Source organism: Neomonachus schauinslandi, chromosome 4 (genome assembly GCF_002201575.2).
Source record: "Neomonachus schauinslandi chromosome 4, ASM220157v2, whole genome shotgun sequence".
NCBI lineage: Eukaryota > Metazoa > Chordata > Mammalia > Carnivora > Phocidae > Neomonachus > Neomonachus schauinslandi.
In genome coordinates this window covers 79335445-79356313 of record NC_058406.1, presented here as the reverse complement: position 1 = coordinate 79356313, position 20869 = coordinate 79335445, and positions in this window count along the sequence as shown.

Below are 20869 nucleotides of genomic sequence, written 5' to 3'. Positions count from 1 at the left end.
TGTACCATTTTGAATTATTCAGTAGTCATCTTGGTTAGATTTTAAGTGCTTTAGATATATTTCCTGTTACCTAGCACACTGCTGGGTGATAACTAGGTATTTTAAAAAACACTTTTTGATGGACTAAATATTCTCTGGAAAAATATTGGAGGCCAAAAAAAAAAACCTTATTCACTTACTTGAATATTCTCTAGAATTGTCCTCCATCAGCGGTGTGAAACTAGATGGTTGAAGAGTTTGAAAAGAAAGACTTGCATTATCAGTTTAAAATACACTATCTCCCAATTGTTATGTTACGTTATCTAAAACCTAGAGGACTTGTTCATGCATAATTTTTTTACACATCCGAAAGTAAAATGAGTTAATGTGTGACCTACCTACAGAAATAGCAGAAAGTCATTTTAAGACAGCCTGGAAAAGGTGGAGAACTTTCAAGCCACATTCCTATGTAGCTGGCATATATATAAACTTTATTGTCTTTTCCTGTCAATTCTAAGATATATGTATATATTAGGAGAAAAAATGTACTCCAAAATTCGCTTCTTTCTTATCCCTGATAAACTGATTACGCAATTGAGATTTTGTTTGTTCGTAAGGTTCTTCATTGAGGATGAGCTATGATATTGTTGTTGTGATACAGATAGTGGAGGAATCAGCTAAATAGCACACCAATGAACTTCAAATGTTGCAGCAATAGTTAAAAGGAAAATATGTTAAAAATACTAAGAAGTTTAGTAGGGTTATCAGAAGCATATGGCATTTTTTAAAAAGTTTTCCTGAATGCAGCAGGGGTTCTGTGGATTCATTAAGAAATGAAAAATGATGAAGGAAAATGTGAGTGAGAAGTAACCTTTTATCTTGTGAGCCTTTTCCCTCTCAGCCCATCTGCCTCAACCAAATCACACTTGGATGTGTTGAAACTATCTACAGAGGTCACATTTATTTTTGAAGTTCAGTAAACAAGGTTATGTCTCTTGAGAAAAAAATGCAATAGACTATACTAACCACGGAAGAGTCAAATAGCAGATTCACCTACTAATACAGATTTTTTTGTAAGATAAAACATATGAGAAGTATGGGTTGTAAATAGAATTGTTTTGCTGTCAAATTAGAAGTTCTTTAAAGTCATAAGAGAATATGCAAGACAAAGGAATGAGAACCTTTCATATATTACGAAGTCACATTATCTTTAAGGGGAAAGGGACAGTTTTCATTTGGGAAAAGCAAGATGCGTGTTTTTCTTTATAGCCCCTTTTCTCTCCTCAGGAGAAAACATGCCTCTCCCTTTCTCCAAGGGGTCTTGTAGATCTAAGTTCTTTCCAGTTTTGGATTTCTTTTGCTCCTGTATTCATATTCTTCTCCAGTATCTCCCCATTGTTTTCCATCTGCTTCCAAAATGCACGTCTCCAGTCTTGAGAAAACCTATATGTAACTTGTAACTATGAAAACTTTCTTGTTCATTCATTTACTGTTAAATGATCTTGGATGAGTTATCAACCCCTAAACAACTCATGACTGAACTGGCTTCTTTCTCCCCTACTCTGCTAACATAGAGTGTTCACATCTTTCACGTGTTCATTCTTTGTGTCCCCATCTTGTATGTATAATCTTTGTAGAGAGAAACTATATCATATAGGTTTTTTTTTGTATTCTTACCACTGTACATTGAAAAATAAAAGAATAAATGAATGAGTTCAATTTACCAGTGCCCTTTAAATGCCTAGTTGAATCGACACAACTATTAGAATAAGGAAATCACCCTTTATTACAGTGTACTCTTCTCTGACCTGGGAGATTTTCCCCCTTAGCCAACTCCCCATCTGTACTTCCTCAGGTAGAAAAAGGCTTATGATTCTTTCTTCTTTACACATTTACTGTCAATTCCTAGGAGTCTCAGCCTGGAAATTACAGTGTACAGAGTAACAAGTGTGGGGCCATGAGTTTCTAATATCATGGGAAAACAGGATGGCACCAGGAGAGAAATTCAGACGTCCTAGGCTTCTATCAAACAGTATTTATTAAGTGCCTAGTACCTTCTCTCTAGCTCTCAACAGGCGTGGAAAATATATTTGGATATGAACCTTGATCTGAAGGAGCTCATACTTTCATAAGGCAAACAAGAATATGGGAAGTAATTTAAAAATTATTTTAAGATAGACTGTCCAAGTCCTCTCCTAAAAATGGAAATACTGTGAGCTACCCTACCTAAATTATGATATTGCTCTGAAGATCAAATAGACATGAAATTAATTGAAAATATAAAATTATAAACTACACATGTGCAAATAATTTTGGCATCATGTTACTTATAAAACTTATTGAATTTTTAGAAAACTTACTGAGTTCTTGTACCTACAGATAGATATAGGCTTTTATATATGCTGTCCTAGAAATGAAAGAATAGGTCTTGAAGACATAAAGTTCAAAAGACCAAATCGGAGTTTACACAACTTGATGCTTTCTACTAAAAACTCTAGGAAATATTTTCAGTTAAAACATACTTCTAGGGGCGCCTGGGTGGCTCAGTCGGTTAAGCGTCCGACTCTTGATTTTGGCTCAGGTCATGATCTCAGGGTCGTGAGATCAAGCTCTGTGTGGGGCTCCCCACTGGGTGTGGATTCTCTCTCTCCCTCTCTCTCTGCCCTGCCTCCCTCTGCCCTCTCTCTCTCTAAAAACAAAACATAACAAAAACAAAAACCAATCAAACAAAAACATACTTTTAAACCATACAGAATCTCAGAAGCATTTAACTTTTTTTCTTATTCAGTAGAGGGTGGGACACAGCCTCAGTCATCATGACTAAGGAGGTGGAGTTAAGTGCTTCGAGATTTGGCCACTTTTGAATTACGTGGTAGTGACCAATCGTTTTAGGTCCATTTTGATTCCAGTTACAAATATTGGATTACAAGGTACAAAACTTATTTTTAAGAGTCTGCCTTTTGTTTAAGCTACCTTTATTTCTCTAACATCATTAGATGTTATGGATTTGACCTTTTAGCACTAGAAAGAATTTGAAATGTAAAATGAAGTACAGGATTGCAAATCCTAAAGTCAGAAGAGACTTTAGAGGTGCTCTAGTCTAATTTGTAAGATACAAAGCAATGCACCCTTGATCGTGTCCCAAATAAGTCATGATCTAAGGTTGTCTTGCACAACTGTGGTGGCACAATGATGTTCTAACGAATCTACTGTTCCACAGTTTCCTACACAACAGGCAAAGTGATTCTTTTAAAAGTTAAGGCGAATCAAGTCATTCCTCTGCCCCAACTCCTTCCTTTCTTACTCAAGTAATTCTAAAGCTTAATCTAGAAGGTCCTACATAATCTACCATGCCTGCAACTGTCTAATTTCATCTGCTATTATTCTCCCTCTTGATCACTCCAACCCAGCTACTGGCCCCTTCGTGTTCTTCAAGTCTACCAAGTACATGTAGTTCAAGGCCTTTGTACTTGCTGTTTGCTTTGCCTGTAATACTGCCCTCCCTAATAACACAGGTTTCTGTTTCTCCACTTTTACAAAGATTCTACTCAAATGTCACCTTTACAAGAAGTTTTTATTAAACTGTCCATAAATTAGCACTCTCCCTAAATCACCTTATGTTCCCTTGTTTTTCTTCATAACCTTTAGCACAGGGTGGCAGTATTATTTATTGATTTATATTTCCCTTATATATAATTTTATATATTATACTTATATATTATACATTTATATTACATACTCATTTATAATATATAATATATTTATTTATAATTTATATATAAATATGAATACATAATATTTTATCTAAGTCTATAATAAATATTACATTTATTATATACTTATATGTAAATATACTTATATTACACATTTATTTATAATATATAATTTATGTTATATATTTATTTATATATCTTATACACACACACATATACCTAATTATATTTATCATCTGTCTTACTCCACTAGGATGGAAATGCATGAGAACATAGGATTTGCTGGCTCTGTTCACTCATGGCTCTATCCTAGAAAAGTGCCTTATATCTGGTTTGATGTTCAGTAATTGCTGATTAAATGAAAGGAGAACTCGTAACCTCATAAGTGACCCTATTGTCCTTTAAGATAGGTCTAATGATTAGAAAATTCTGTAATACTGAGTTAAAACTTGTTGCCTTCTATGGACCTCTCCTGCCTGCAGAATTGATCCTACCTTCTAAGTCACAAAGAACAATTCTAAACTTCTCTCCCTTTTGCCAAGGTGATGGGTCCTGGGATCCAGCCCTGCCAACAGGCTCCCTGCTCAGAGGGGAGCTTGCTTCTCCCTCTCCCTCTGCTGTCTCCACACCACCCCCCCAAACCCCCTTCTTGTGCTCTATGGCTCGCTCTCTCTCTTTCTGTCAAATAAATAAATAAAATCTTTAGAAAAAATAAGGATGATGATAATAGTAAGTATAACTCATAGGATTATGATGCAGATTGAGGATTAGTACACAAACATTGAGCAGTGTGTCCTCCAGAGTCAGCTGCCAGGTGGATAAGAGGGTGTCTCCAAAGAAGAGAAAGAGGGAGAGGAAGAAGAAAGAATGGGGCTTCCTTCACAAGGAGCAGGCTCGAGGCCATGCCTTACTTCTCCAGGTTCAAGGCAGGAAGGAGAGGGAGAAAGAAGAGGGGAAAATAGGCTGGTGTCTTCTCACCTCAAGAGGGAGTGGTCAGCCCTTCTTAATCACTGACTCTCTGGAAGCAGGAGAAGCCAAGCTATCCAAAACCCAAAGCACTTAGCATTGAAAATGAAACCATTTTTGAAACATTTTGCCATCAAGCCTGGTTGAAAATACCACACACAGTCTTAAGCATTTAGTTCCATTATTACCCACGTTACAAATGATGTGTCTAGATCACAAGTCCGGACTTGTAAAGGGAAAAATATCAAGTAAATGCAATAATGTTGTCCCTAATGGGTTTTAAAGCAATGGACTTCTAGAGTTCAGTTCCGTGAAGTTGCATGTTAAATCATTTTTCTTCTTTAAGATGGGTTTTAAAGAAGCCTCACTATCTCAGTCCATCATTAATCTCTTCCATACTCTGAAATGTACTAAACAACAAGTGTTGCGCTCTTTTTAAATGGAGTTAAAATGGTGAGAGAGCTATGTGATAGGTTCGCATAGGCACTAGTTTTCTTCTTGGAGTTGATCATTGTAGATTAATTCTGTTCTATTCCCTGGAGATAGAACCCCTTTCATGGCTACCAAGCTGGGTTTGGATGAAACTTTGTAAACTGAATTAAGACACAGCTTTTCTGAGACCAGCACTCCTGGGAAAAGAAACAAGGAAAGTGTCTCCCTTTTGCCAAGAGATTTACACCTGCTGATGAGAAAATATGCCACAGTCCTCTCTGAGGGCACAAACCCTATTCACCCCAATGTTGATTTTCACTCTTTCAAGAACAACTCTCACAGAAATTCCAGAAATATTGCCTTTAATATTATTTTCGTAGAGTCCTGGTTGACCTTCCTCTTATTCACATTTTCTTTACAAAATAGTGAAGCATTTTTTTTGATTGCTATGCTTTTGGCATAATTGCGTTTAACTTGTCTACTAGATCACTGCTATTTGAGCTTTTTGGGTTTCCTACCTGCGTTATTTTGGAGACTTCCTAACTGGTTAGCCCATCTCAAATCTCTCCTTTATTTTCTGCAAGCTACGCAACACTGTTACATCAGTCATTTGCTAATCACACTCCAGTGGACAAAATCCTTCAGTAATTCCCCTCACTGACTGGAGATATACCAAATCTTTGCCGTTCTATCATCTGGCATCAAATAATTATACCTCCCACTATCTTTTACCTTCTTATCCATTTAGATGAATTTCTGAAGTATGAATTTCATGTTTCTGTTCATGCTGTTTCCTTCACCTAAATGCCTTTGGTTTAAATCCTATAGATATTAGTGCCACCTTTTTGCACAATCCTAACCTTGTCACTAATTCCTCAGGCTTTGGAGTTATTCCCGTCTCCTCTGAACCTCCTAAGCATTTTACTTGTATCTCTCTTCGTAACACTTTTTACCTTTAACCTCAATTAAGACTGTGGAGGTACACAAGTGCCTCTTTTAACAACTGGAAATACCTTGGGAGGGGAACCATGTCTTGCTTAACTCAGTGTCCTTCAACGTGTCTAACACAGTTCCTGCCACATGGTAGATTTTTATCCATTAGCTTTTATCCATTAGATTCTAGACTATGAGCTGCCTAAGTATAGGAGAAACATGTCCATATTTATCATCTCTGTAACCAGCTGCCTAACAGTGTGCCTTGAACAAAATAATGCATAATAAATGTTTGCTGACACACACACACAAACCCCAAAACCACAACCCTATCCGGTGGCTTTTTTATGGAATTACTAAAAATAGTATGTTCAACAGACAGAAGTTCAGATCTCATCCCTTCTTATGTCATTTAAATAGGAGGAAAATCATTTATAAAAGAAGAAGCCTCTACAAACAACTTTCTTTATTTTCTTCATACAGAAACCTGTGATCTTTCCTTTGAAGGCTCCAAGAAATGTCAGAGGCATTTTTTATTTATCCTTTTTCAAAATAGGATGCATACACTTTTTATAAGCTTCTTAACTTACTCATAAACATTTTTACAGGAAATACAGTGACCACTAGCACAAAGGGATAGGGATAAATAAATGGGGAAAAAAGGTAGAGTTTTGAAATTTAAGTGTTTCGTGCGAGTTGTTGAGGATGCTTACCTTACTCAAAACAATCAAAGGCTATTGCCACTCTGTTACCAAGTTGTTTTCATCTGACATTCTATTTCTTATTATTTGCTACTGAGTTTTCCTAGGCTGTATTATTTATGCTTAGAAAAAAATCAATTCTTCCCCTTTTATTGAAAAATTATGTCCAACAAATTGTAACTATAACCTAATCTACAAGGTTTAATGTAGGCGGCTTTGATTTACTGGCCCGTTCATAATCTGCTGACGATTAGCCTCCCTGGAAACAATCCACTCACTTGTCTAAGTGATATCAAGGTGTTTGTTTTTAATCTGTCCAAAATCATCCTATGGACAAATGCATTACTGAAGAATTATATTTTAATTTATCTTCATGCAGTGCTTTTGAGGGGCATTTGCATTAACACAATATGATTATGCTTCTTTCCACCAGTATCTTTTCAAATCAGAAATTACCTGCACATACAGTCTCAGATGGTGGTCAAAAATTGTACAAAGAAGTAAGAAAGGACTTCTTAATATCACACAGCCCTGCTGCTCATCTGTGAGGCTTTTTCTGTTCTAATGCTTTTGTCATGTATATGAAAGTCATTATGTAGTTTAGAAAACAGAAGATGAAGTGAAAGAGGAAGATCAGGGACCTAGGATGCATTAATATTCCACCAGCATCAAAGATATTTCCCTCGAGGGGCTCCTACAGGCCACACTGTTATTACAGTGCCTATCCATTATCTTGTGCTGTTCTTGGTATTAAGACAATAATGGAGAGAATAGGATTATGTGCAGATGATAGGAAATGTGAAGGCAATTCAGCAAGATAGGAAATGAATGGAGACATGATTCTTTCATCGAACCCAGGGATGGTTTAGCGTAGGGTAAGAGAGAAGATAAATGAAGCAAAATGGAATCTTTACAGGTTAGCAGGGGTAAAATGAGTGTTTTCATCCAATCCTATGAGTTTAACCTTCTTGATAGAAAAATGCCATGGCATCTTTCTTTAAAATCCAAGTATATGTACCTGAAGAGATGATCTGTTTTTGTTCTCAGAATTCACTTGTTGTTGGAAAAGCTGTCCAGTGCTTACATGGTCAGAAGGTGGCCTTAAGGAGTGGCAGAACCTTTTAATTCACTCCCATCCCTGAGAAATTCAGGCGGTTATTTAAGATTCCCCAGTGGAAATGACGAGCCCAGTAACTCTTTCGACCCATCCCTTACCAAACAATGCCCAATAATCAAGACAGTAATAAACTGAACACCAGACAGGAGAATTCCATTATGAAAATGCTTAATCTAGTTGCTTAGAGCCCCATTTTTTGGCACTAACCCTCCCCGTTCCTATGCAGACAGAGAGCACACAGAGTCAATCACCCAGACAGACTTGGAAAACAGGAAAGAAAAGCCCTGGCTTTTTGAAAAGATCACCTATATTGGATGCCCAAGGCTAATGTGACTCAAAGGTTGGCATTTTATGATGATGGCGGGGAAGCAAGAGCGGCAGATTGTGTCATTTGCAGGGCACTGGCATAAATAAATGTTTCTGTTAATATATAAAAAAAGAACATTTGATTAAATGAAAGCACGCTCATCTACAGACAATATGATGGGGCCAGAGAGAGTGCTTTCTGTGTTCACATACACTGCTTACTCTCCAAACACTGCATTTGATCCAGACTTAAATTGGATAGAAATTTAACCAAACTGAGATCAACAATATAATAACATCCTCTAACTCAAAGAGTTACCAAGGGGAATTGAAGAGAAAATATTAGAGGAAATCAGCATGTAGATACACTGTATCTATAAGCTTATCTAAGAATGTGAAAGCTGTGGATAGCCAGGCTGCATATGAAATATAGATTAATATATCCTGCATGGCATTGCACTGCAGCCAACGCAACTTAGTTCAATATTCATTCTTCCGAAACAGGGTTAAAGACTAGTTACAAAAATCATATATATATACACACACACACACACACACATATACACACATATGTGTATATATGTATCCTCAAATAAATAGGTGACTGAAGAAAAAGCAAGCAAGAAGAGGAAGAGGGAAAAATATATATATAAGTTTTCATCCAAAGCATGGACCTGCTATTTGTATAGGAAAAGAATCGTATATGAAGAGAGAAACGTAATCAAGACTTTGGACAGCTTTTGGACCTTTTCTCCCCCCTCCCCCAGCCCTTTCTGGGCTCTTTGGCACTCCTTCCTGGTTCTCTGGTTTTTAAAATGGCTCCATACTGCTCTCTGCTGCTGGTTTATAATTTTCTCCTTGGAAAGCTCAAAGCAGTTCCTGCTGCTCTTGCTGTATGTGAGGTCCTGCTTGGAACTCAAACCTAATAGGACTGTCTCCTAATTTAAAACAAGGCAGACGGATATTTTGTAGATTTGGACTGCGAAATCTAGCTTCCTGACTACATTTTTTCCTCCAAATTATCTGTACTCTCTGACCTTAAGGAGATCTCATTCTAGCCACAAGAATCATTTAAATTTAAAAGATTGTCCTCCTAAGGAAATTATGTGTTATTGAGAAATCCCACTGTAGATTCATATCTCTAAAAAAGTGAGGTGGAAAGGAAAGGACATTTTGGAGATGGATGTGGAGACTAATTAATATCACTCCTTAATATCCACATCACATTGAATTCAATTTCAAACAAGGAAATTAATAAAATAATACATGTGTGATAGAGCACAGCACAAGGTGCGCACTCAATAAATGTAAAGGAGATTTGAATCAAATCCAAGAAATTGAAATAGATAAAGAATTGTAATTTGGGAGAAAAAATTAACCTCAGGAAAAGTACATTTTAAACATTACATAAAGTATTCAAAGTGTTTTTTTCCTCTCCTTTGAAAACATTAAGAGTGGGAAAAAAGAGTGATTTGTTTAATATAAAATACCAGAATGTTAGGATTTTACCAAAAATTATATTATTTCATGGAGGCTAATCCATTCAAGCATAAAAATGTTTACTGGGGCTTATTCAATGATAATATATTTTCCCCTTTGGAAATAAGGATGATTATGAAAGACAGTTAACAGCTGTAATTGGACATTTTAATGTGTGGCAACATGACCACATGACTTAATCCAAGAGCATATGGTCAATTGTGTGACCCTGCTTGACAGACAGGAAGTTGTTATAATCCATGTCATTGTTTTGAACTGCATCTAAAGCACACAACCTTATTACCCTGCTCAAGAGAAACCCGAAGGAAATGAAAAGGACAATGGGAAGTAAGATGTAAAATTGGTGGGTATCACTTACCACGGCCCTTGTCCTTGAAATTTATTGTTAATCTAGAGGGATTCTGAGTTGTGTAGATACCCCACAGAATCAGGATGGATTTACACCCCAGATTTGGTTTGAATGTCGAGACTGGTAACACCACACATATATCAAAAGATATAAAAAAGTTCGTTACTCTCATAATGAGGCTTTTTGGAGACAGCAAGGTGATTCATAAGCAAGTCTAGGCAAGTCCCTGGCTTTATAGAGCAGGGAAAAGAGACAGAACTGGGGTTTTTATGATATTTAGGAGGCATGGCCAGGCTGGGGGTTCCAGATGTTGTTTGAACTTTCCACAGATGCCAAAGGAAGGAGAACCTGGCCTCTCTAACCCACTTGTCCAGGGGTGGGGCAGAAAGGGAAAGAAGGGAGAGTTGGCCTTAAAAAAGCTTTCAACAGGCAAACATTAAAAAAAAGAAAGAAAGAAAGAAAGAAAAGAAAGTAGAGGCAAACACTTTATTACAAAGGCCTCCAACTTACATTAGCAGCAGTTCCGATTTAGTTATTTAGATGATGGTGAAAGCTCTCTAAACATCATCGAAGATACCTCTCTGAACCCAAACTAGTTATCTCTAAATTTAGATCATCTCTCAAAGGTAATAAAAAGCAGCCAATTCTACACATTCAGATTCTAGTTTTTGAAGTGAAGAAACGAAGACAAAAAGAAACAGATTTTGTTTTATAAACACCTTTATCCAAGTGATTCTGTTCAGTAAGCACGTATTGAAGTGACCACCTGTTTCAGGTGAAGCTGATCACTATGGACACCGGCTCTGCCCTCAAGGAGTTTTCAGTCTACAGGTGAAGAGTGCCTCCGTAAAGAAATAATTTCAGTATCGGCAGTGTTAGGAGTACGTACAAAGGACGGAAGGAGCAGACAGAGTTAGGAACTCTGTCCTGAGGGCTCAAGAAATAAGAGAAATTTTGAGAAAGCAGGATTTTCAATAATGAATGCAAGATTACCAGGCAAATAAGAAAGCAAAGGGGATTTGAGGCAAAGAAAAACACCATGGGAAATCAATGAAGGTATAAACCTCGTTGGCGTTTTCTGGTCACTACAGGTAGTTCAGGCTCACAGATGCATAGATTGTAGGGGATGTAGTGAGTACAGATGAGACTGAAGAGGCTAGAGCGAAGGCCAGAGCCTGGACTTTATTCAGCGGTGCAACAGCTTTCAACTTTTTTTGTTTTTTGTGGGTATTTTTTCAGCTTCTTTGATCACACATTCCTAGCAGTACACAAAATTCGATTATTAACCCCCAGTGTAAATACATGGATTTCCCAAATTATTGGCAGGTATTGTCTTTTGCAGATATTAAGGTACAGTAAACATCTAGTACAAATTCATCATTAATGAAATTTCTAAATTGATTCAACTCAAGCATGTGGCTGTCACTAAGACATAAACAAATACTGACTTCCATTAAGTCAAAAATAATCACTTGGAAACAGAAAATAAGAAATGGAACTAAAAGTTAAAAACAGAAAACCCAGCAAACCATTAAAATGACAATTCCAGAAGCTTCAAAATTCTCCTGGAAACAACCTGCATGTTTTTGAAAGTTTATTAAGCCATGATATGAATTTTTTTCATTTCTCTTAGAATTGTCGTGATGGTTAATTTTGTGTGTCCACTTGACTAGGCCATGAGGCGTCCAGATTAAACATTACTTCTGCATGGGTCTGGGAGGATGTTTCCAGGTCGCTCAGTACATTGTCCTCCCCATTGTGAATGGGCATCATGCAATTTGCTGAGGACCTTATTAGAACAACAACTGGAGGGAGGGAGGATTCATTCCCTTTCTGCCTGCCTGCTAGAGCTAGAACATCAGTCTCCCTCTACCACTGGGCTGGGATTTACACCCTCAGCTGCCCCTGTTCTCAGGCCTTTGGACTCACACAGAGTATACACCATCAGCTTTCTTAGGTTTCTAGATCTAGGTTTCTAGATCTGCAGATGGAAGATCATGAGACTTCTCAGCCTCTGTAATCATGTGAGCCAATTCCTTATAACAAGTAACCTTTGGGCTCCCGGGTGGCTCAGTCGGTTAAGTGTCTGCCTTCGGCTCAGGTCATGATCCCAGGATCCTGGGATTGAGCCCCGCATCGGGCTCCTTGCTCCCTGGGAAGCCTGCTACTCCCTCACCCTCTGCCACTCTCCCTGCTAGTGCACGCTCTCTCTCTCTCTCTCCCAAATAAATAAATAAATAAAATCTTTAAAAAAAAAAAACCTTTTATATGTTACTTGTTTTGTTTCTCTGAAGAATACGACTAATACAAACCTATATAAGTAAACAACCTTCCTGGGCACAAGGAGAACATCTGCCTACTGCCTGTAGGTAAATACAGGTATTTTAAGGCTTGGAGTTTATACAATTTGGGGAATCTTCTTAATGAAAAAAGGATACAAAAAAACCTCACTTTTGTAGTTTTACAATATATGATCATGTAATACATTGCTAGGATCATACCCCCATCTTTGTAGATGGTCCATGTACGTGAAGACGACTGCAATTCGGGGTTTAGAGGATAGTGAATCTAATTCCTTCTCTGCTGCTGCCTGTATCCTGGAGTGGTGGCCTCCTTCTCCCTGCTTGGTTACTCCATTTAAATTCACAAGGAAGCTGAGTTCCTTGAAGATCTAAGTCAACTTCATGGTGAAAATTTTTCTTTTACCAAAGACTGAAATAAAATACTTAAAAAATAACTAACAAAAAAAAATACCTGGGCTGTTTACTTTGGGGACTATTTTACTAGCATTCCTGAAGGATTAAAAATGAAAACATTGGAGATGGTGTCCGGAACAGGTATAACAATACTGGATACAAATTCCATAAAAATACTGCAGCATTGCATAATACTGTTGGGATCTAACATTGTGTTAGATCTTAGGAGCCATTTCTCCAACAGTTCACAAGTTAAAAAAAAAAAAAAGGTACATACAAAGCACTATTAAATTTGCAAATAAATATTTGCTACCAGCTCTGTGCATTGGCTTCATGCAATATGTTCAGCAGCATTTGAGTCTAAGTCCCACAGCAGGAAACTTTGGCAACTGGTTTACTCCACTAAAGTAATCCTAGGGCAGAGAACTTTCCAATTTAGAAAGGAATGTACGACATATTATAAATTGACACTTAAGAACAAAGCATGTAACATTTCAGCACACATATATAAGATATTTCTTATCTCCTTTTTGTTCCACGTTTCTAGATGACTGATGCCATAAGGATACCTCTGCAGGACTGTGCATTGTGTTTGAATAAATGGTATATGTCATGTATATGGTATCACCCTTTTTTCTACAAAAAATCATTATAATTGTTATTTTATCAAATGTCAGTATTATTGATTGTTATTCTTTCCCCCGCTGCTGTGTGGTGTCAGTTACCAGAGGCATAGCCAAGAACAAGCACAAACTTACTATGTGAAAGATTGTTTTTACACTGAACCCAGACGTGGCATCTAGTGAGTTATTGTAAAATTATTCACACCTTCTGGGTTAAAAGCCAGACACAAAGGGCAGGGATTATTGTTATACCTAAGTGTGAATTATCCTAGAGCAAATTGGAAAAAAGGTTTATTCTATACTGCAATTACTAACGTGCACTCTTAAGCACTAACAAGAGTCTGGGGCATTTCTGGACAACTGTCGTCCTCTGGGACTTATTGAAGCAAATGAGAAGAAGGTATTTCATGGTTCCATTTTTACCCACCGGCCGAGAGTGTCCACTATAAAACATAAACTGTGAGTGCATGTTGATGCACACTGAGTAAACACCCTGCTTATTTATTAATGAGAATGATGTCACCAATCAATAGAAAACCTATTTTATGGAAAACTAGTTTTCTATCGATCAAAGAGGTTATAACCTTTTGGTGCTATTTTGACTTAAAGTATTCCAATGACTTTATTTCAATGTATAAAAAAATAAAGCCTCATGAATCCTAGTGCCCCCCCAACTAAAACCCCTAAAGATCCCCCATTCTACATTACAATATTGCCAAGAGGATTCTTTCTTTCCTGTTTTTTGTTCCTTTCATTATCCTATTTTTTTCTATTTTATTTACCTCCTTTTCAACAATTATACCTCAACTCTTATTAATTTTCTTTTTAAGATTGCAGATTTTCTCTTTCCAAGACTCAGTTAAAATTTCATTACTTCCATCTTATTTTGTGCACATATTCTAATTGATTTCAATCCCCACCGCCATACAGTAGTGAGATCTAACCACCCAAGGAAGCATTTTTATCTTCCACCAAGTCAGCTTTTCTTTGGAAGTGTCAGTGATTGACAGTGAGGACTGCTGAGGGTGGTACTGAGTCAGCAGAACCACCATCAGATGAATAAGCTAGAGGAATGTCAAATGTAGAAGAAAAGGGAAGCTGAAATAATGGACTAAACTAATAACAAAAGAACAGTGACTGATTAAAGTTGTGTTTCCTAAATTTTAGGTAGCCATAACCATAAACTTCAATGAAATAGGTATTCTATTTTAAAAGCCCTTGAGCCAGGGGCTCCTGGGTGGCTCAGTCGGTTAAGTGTCTGACTCTTGATTTCAGCCCAGGTCATGATCTTGCGGTCCTGGGATGGAGCTCCCCGTGTTGGGCTCCCCTGTCAGTGTGGCGTCTGCTTGTCTCCCTCTTCCTCTGTTCCCTCCCCCTGCTTGCTCTCTCTCTCTCTCTAGCTTTCTCTCTTAAATAAATAAATAAATAAATAAATCTCAAAAAAAAAAAGCCCATAGGCCACATATCGCTTGGGCTCTTGATATTCTACCTAGAGTTTGCCATTTGCTAAAAAAGTTAGGCATTTTTACATATAAAAAACTATCTTAGAAATAAAAAAAAGTGAGCAATAAACTTTTCTATGAACAAAAGATACAAGTTAATTCACAAAAGGAAAAATACAAGAATGATTGATAAATTAAGAAAAATACTGCTTTATTAACCATTAAAGAAATGCAAATCAAAGACATCATCTATTGCTTATCAGACAAAAAAAAAGAATTCTCAGTGTTAGTCATATATTGCAAATTTAACTAGACATGACTTTTTGAAAACAATTGGACATTGTAGCATCAATTTCTCTTGCTGCTTAGCTTATGAAAATAATTGGACAAATAGGCAAATGTGTATGTATATACACATGTTCAACTAGCATTGTTTAGAAAAGCAAAAAGCTAAATGTCCAATAGTTTGGTATTAGTCAAATACATTTTAGCATATCTCTATAGCTGAATATCATGTAGCCATTAAAAAATGATCATGCAGGGGCACCTGGGTGGCTCAGTCAGATAAGGGGCTGCCTTCAGCTCAGGCCAGGATCTCAGGATTCTGGGATCAAGTCCAGCATCTGTAGGGCTCCCTGCTCTGTGGGGAGTCTACTTCTCCCACTGCCCCTCCCCGCTGCTTGCTCAAAAAAGTGATCATGCAAGCTATATAAATGGAATACAGATAGAAAGATGGCCTAATCAACTATTAAACAGAAAACATTTTAAAAATGTGTATGATTCCTTTAAAAAACATGTCTGTGTAATAAATATTTTACAGAAAAGAATTTGGAATGATTTATCCAAATATATCAGTGATTATCTCTGAAGAGTGAGATTATTCATATGTCCTTTCTTCTCTTTGATGATCTGTTTCATCTAAGCTTCTACAACAAATATCAATCTATACTAAAAACATTTTTATTGAACATATTAAAATAAGATTAAATTATGAAGTTATATGAGTATTCAGAGTTTCGGAGTGAGTAATAGAATTAATAATTTGATAAAAGAGGTACATATAAAAGGTGGTCTAAGTTAGAATTTTTACGTTCTGTCCCAACTTTTCAAAAGAAGAAACTTTTCCTGTAAGCAGGAAATATAAACAAGGGTCTAAAACTAATTTTTGTCAATCACCAAAAGAAAAGGTGAAACATAAATAATCCATGTCCTAACATCTAATGAGATTCACATGCTTCAGACACACAGACTTAACTAACTTCTGTAGAATGTCTGGTCTTTTCTGCACACACTTCTTTTGTGAACATAATATTTAAAACCCTGCCACATAAGAAGTAGCATTATTAAACCTAATTTCTGAATGAGAAAAAAATGACTCTACCAAGGTAACTATTAAATGTATTATGCAGGAATATCATGTAGGATGTTGTCCAGTACTGTTTGTACAACTATCACAATCATCTCTGAAGATGTTTAAAACCACAAATTTCTAAACCCTACCCCAGATCTACTGAACCTGAATCTCCTAGGCTATTCTAATGATTAGGTTGGAAATCCCTAGGTGGTATCATTCAGGATGTCCTTTTGAAGACTTAAAGTAGAAATCTCTCTCTAATCTGGATTTTCCTCTCCTGAGATATTGATATCTTTAATCAAGTGTGGTCATTAAACTCAGCAAGAGAAGCCTGAGCCCTGGACCCCATGTTTTAGTGAGCCATTCACATCTAACACAAAAGTTAAATTTCTGAAGAATACTTGGTGTCTCTGTCACTCCTGATCCAAATTCAGCATTGGCATAGTGAGCTCTGACACTTAAATATAGGCAATAGATTCTTGCATAGCAAAATAGCATTTCCCAGTAGTACCAAGAATCTATTTTCCTTTTTCGCTTCATATTCCAATTCATGGTTCTTGGGAAATACATGAATTAGCAGGGTTTTCACAACTATTGCATCTGGTGACTCAGGAACATTTTACAGTGTTAATCTATCGAGGTATAGCATCTTAAAATTTTTCAGCTTTGTTATCTGAAGGTGTTTTTGTCAAATTAGAAGGACATAATTTACTTAAAATGCTGGATTGATTTTAACATTTAATTATTTGGACATGTATGGGCTTCTGTGTGTAGTCTTGCCCTGAGATTCATGAATGGTAGAGTTGGGACTGTTTTTAGTAAATGTGTAATGTATATCTGATCATGCTTCCAGTTTTTGGCAACTCAAATCTAATTTTTTGTAATGTCCCATCTTAGTCAGAATAGGCTGTAAGACTTAGCTTTCTGTGCAGTGACTTTCTCTTTTATCTTTCCTAGCTACCCTAACTTTATTTTTCCATTGCTTTTTAAAAACTTTTTACACTGATTTATCTATCTATTGGTATATTGATCTAATAATCTATAATCTTATTGAATTTTATGTGTTTTTGTAAGCAACTATAAAGTGTTTTAGAAATGAAATAGATTAGAAAGTAAAAGGAGGGGAGGAAGAAAGGATAGAAAAAGAAAAAGATTTACCCAACATAAGTTATCTGTAATGTAATAGAGGACAAATTTAAATGCAGTCCTGTCTTCAATTTCAATCTTTATTCCATTGCATCACATTATCAGTGTGGTTTTATAAGCTAATATCATTACCAAATGATATGTTCCAATACAATATGGAAGTTATTTTTCCAGATAAGTTGAAATGACAATTTAAAAAATGTTAAACATTTTATGAAAAAAAAACCTTTCAAAAGCTATTAAGCACTCACATGCTTTAGGATCAGCATTATAAACATAAATTATTGTTGTGTATTATATACAGTTGATCTCAGTTATTCAAATGTTTGATTTTTATAAAACTGCCAAATTCACAACTTCTTTATTCATGGTTTGATTAATTCAACAAAATATTTATTGAACACTTAGGGTACTTAAAATACAGCAAGGAACAGTAAAAGACAACAATCTCTTTTAGCTTATTTCCTAGGGGGATATAGACATTAAGAAAAGACATTTAAAAAATAAGTGGATAGATGGATAGATTATAGATAGATGATAGATAGATAGATAGATAGATAGATAGATAGATAGATAGAATGTTATATGGTAGTTAGTATAGAAAAAAGAAAATTTGATGAAAATAAGGTGGGCTGAGAGTCCTGAGGTAGCTGAGTGGGAATTAGAATTTCTAAGAGTGGTCAGGTCAGCCTCACTGAGACGGCAAGAGCTGAATAAAGGCTTAATAAATGTGATGTAATTATCCAAGTGAATATCTGGGAGAAGAGCATTCTATGTAGAAGTAATGGCTGATCCCAAACACAGGAATAGGCTGGAGCCCAGGAGGCAGTAGAATAAGCAATATCCCTAAGTCATCCTTCCTACATCAAATTCAATGTTTTATTCACCAGCTGATCAATGATGATATTTTTCTGCAGCAAGGTGTTGCTTTCTGGCTTGTACTTTACTTTCAGCGTAACCATCAGGGACAGTGTTTGCAATGTGACTGTTCACACAGCATGCCCTTTGCCATGAGTGGCGGTCTTCCAGAAGCCAGTGGATAAACTGGGTTTTATGAACTTCTCTACTCAGTCTAGCCTCAGTACCAGCAGAGGCCACTTTGCTTGTCTAACCTCCCTGAAGTCTTCATTTGTCCTCCGTTTCTCCGTAGCAGTGGGGAGCAGAACCAACAACAGACTTGCATATGTGTGAGGAGGCTTAGAGTAAACTCTGAAGAAATTTTTTAAGTCTGCTCACTCATGTGTTCCAGATAAGTAAGGCTCTTGGGGGAGAGGTTTAAATATGGGGGCTATCTTCCAATTTTTCTGACACAACCTCTCTGGATTTTCCATATCCAATGAAAGAACTACCAGAAGGCCAGAATCATGGGTTCAGAAATGCTTGGAAGTTTTTACCTGTCTGTCTGATTACCCAAAGCAGGGGTATCATAATCGCATTATACTATGGCTCTCTGGGAACAGAACACTGCCTTACACATTAGTCTATTTTTCAACTCTGGAGTGGTCATTATTGAAATTAATTTTCAAAAATACATTTGTGAAATTAAACGATTGACTGAAATTTTTATTCTTTTTTTAAAGTTTATTTATTTATTTATTTATTTATTTATTTATTTATTTATTTTTAAGTAATCTCTACACCCAACATGGGGCTCGAAATCACAACCCCAAGATCAAGAGTCACAAACTCTTCCAACTGAGCCAGCCAGGCACCCATGAAATTTTTATTCTTATGAGAATGTTTTGTTGTTTGTTACCATGCTAGCAAAATTTCTGCCACCTTCAGTCTTTTTTTCTTCCCTTTACCCCTTTCTTCCTTGCTGAAGAAAAAATATTTCCATAATAGCATATAGAAGAAATATTAGACTGGAAGTCAGTAGATCTACTTGTGGTCTATTTTGTTATAAATTTGCTTTTTAATCTCAAACAATTTATTTCTGAAGGGCATCAGAATATGCCACCACAAAATATGCCACTTTGGCATACAGATTATTTTAAGCTGAAAACATTTGAGATTCAACAACTGCAAGCAAGCAAGAAAGAAAAAGAGAAAGGAGAAAGAAAGAAAGAAACCTCGGAGCTTCCCTCACCGGACAAAAAGCAGCAATCAAGTAATGCTGCCATAAATTATTCTTCAGGGCAGATCTCCTCCCAGAAGGGAGAATGTGAAAAGCACCCACCACCAATCTTTTCTCCAGGGGGATTCCATGGGCCTGAAGGAGATGGAAAGACTGCTCATACCTGTATACACAAACATTATCACAAACGTTCTTATCTTCTGTTTGTTATCCTCAAAATCTATGTATCCAACCACAAAAATCTTCTGATTTACCATATGTGCCTTTCTTCTTCCTCCTCTTCACCTTTTTATTTTTTTTTAAAGATTTTATTTATTTATTTGACAGAGAGAGACACAGCGAGAGAGGAAACACGAGCAGGGGGAGTGGGAGAGGGAGAAGCAGGCTTCCCGCCAAGCAGGAAGCCCGATGCGGGGCTCGATCCCAGGACCCTGGGACCATGACCTGAGCCGAAGGCAGACGCTTAACAACTGAGCCACCCAGGCACCCTCCTCTTCACCTTTTAAGATGGTATAGAAGCCTCAAATTCTAACCATTCCTCTCAGTTACTTGTCACTGTATTCTCCCACATGTGAGTTGCATGTATAAGTTAAGTCCTTTTTCTTCTGTTAATCTGCATTTTGTCAGTTTAATTTGCAGCACTTTATAACTGAACCTAAGAGAGTAGAAGAAGAGTTTCTCCTCCCCTGCAGTTCTTTGAACCTTAGTTTCCTCATACCTATAATGGGGATGTTAAGAACTACCACACAAAATTATTTTGAATATTACATGAGAATTATAGGAAAGTATGGTGAGAATAATTAGTTCCACACAGAATTGTAGTTACACATGAGTTTTGTTTTTTTTTTTAAAGATTTATTTATTTGAGAGAGCGAGAATGAGAGAATGAGAGAGAGAGAGAGTACATGAGAGGGGGGAGGGTTAGAGGGAGAAACAGGCTCCTTGCCAAACAGGGACCCCGATGCGGGACTCGATCCAGGGACTCCAGGATCATGACCTGAGCCGAAGGCAGTCGCTCAACCAACTGAGCCACCCAGGCGCCCACACATGAGTTTTAGTAAAATGAAATGTGATGCTGGAATTTTTAAGCTCCCTGGAAAACAATTTAATTTAATCATAAAATAGCATTATTAATTGCTATTAGATCTTGCTCCTAGAAAATGCTTGGTTTCAGGCATTTATTTTAGAGACCAAAGGCACAATAATAATACATAGCCCCAAGCTGAGCATCCATGACCAAGTACCATTAATAAAATGAAATGCAGGAGAAATTTAATGCTTTCAAGTTTGTTCTCACTGCAGCATGGCTACTCTGGGAAATATTGCAGCCTCTCTCTGGGATGCAAAACCTTTGTGATTACAAAGAGAAGAGCTGAATTTAAAGAAAAAATGTTGTGTGTTCACCTGGTGATAAAAAATTCTATTGTTTAGAAATTGTCTCTCTCCCATCCTTTCTCAGCTTGTTGCCACTTCTGGAAATACAAGTCATAGTAATACAATCTCTTGTGAAGAATCTTTGAATTTTAACATTAGTG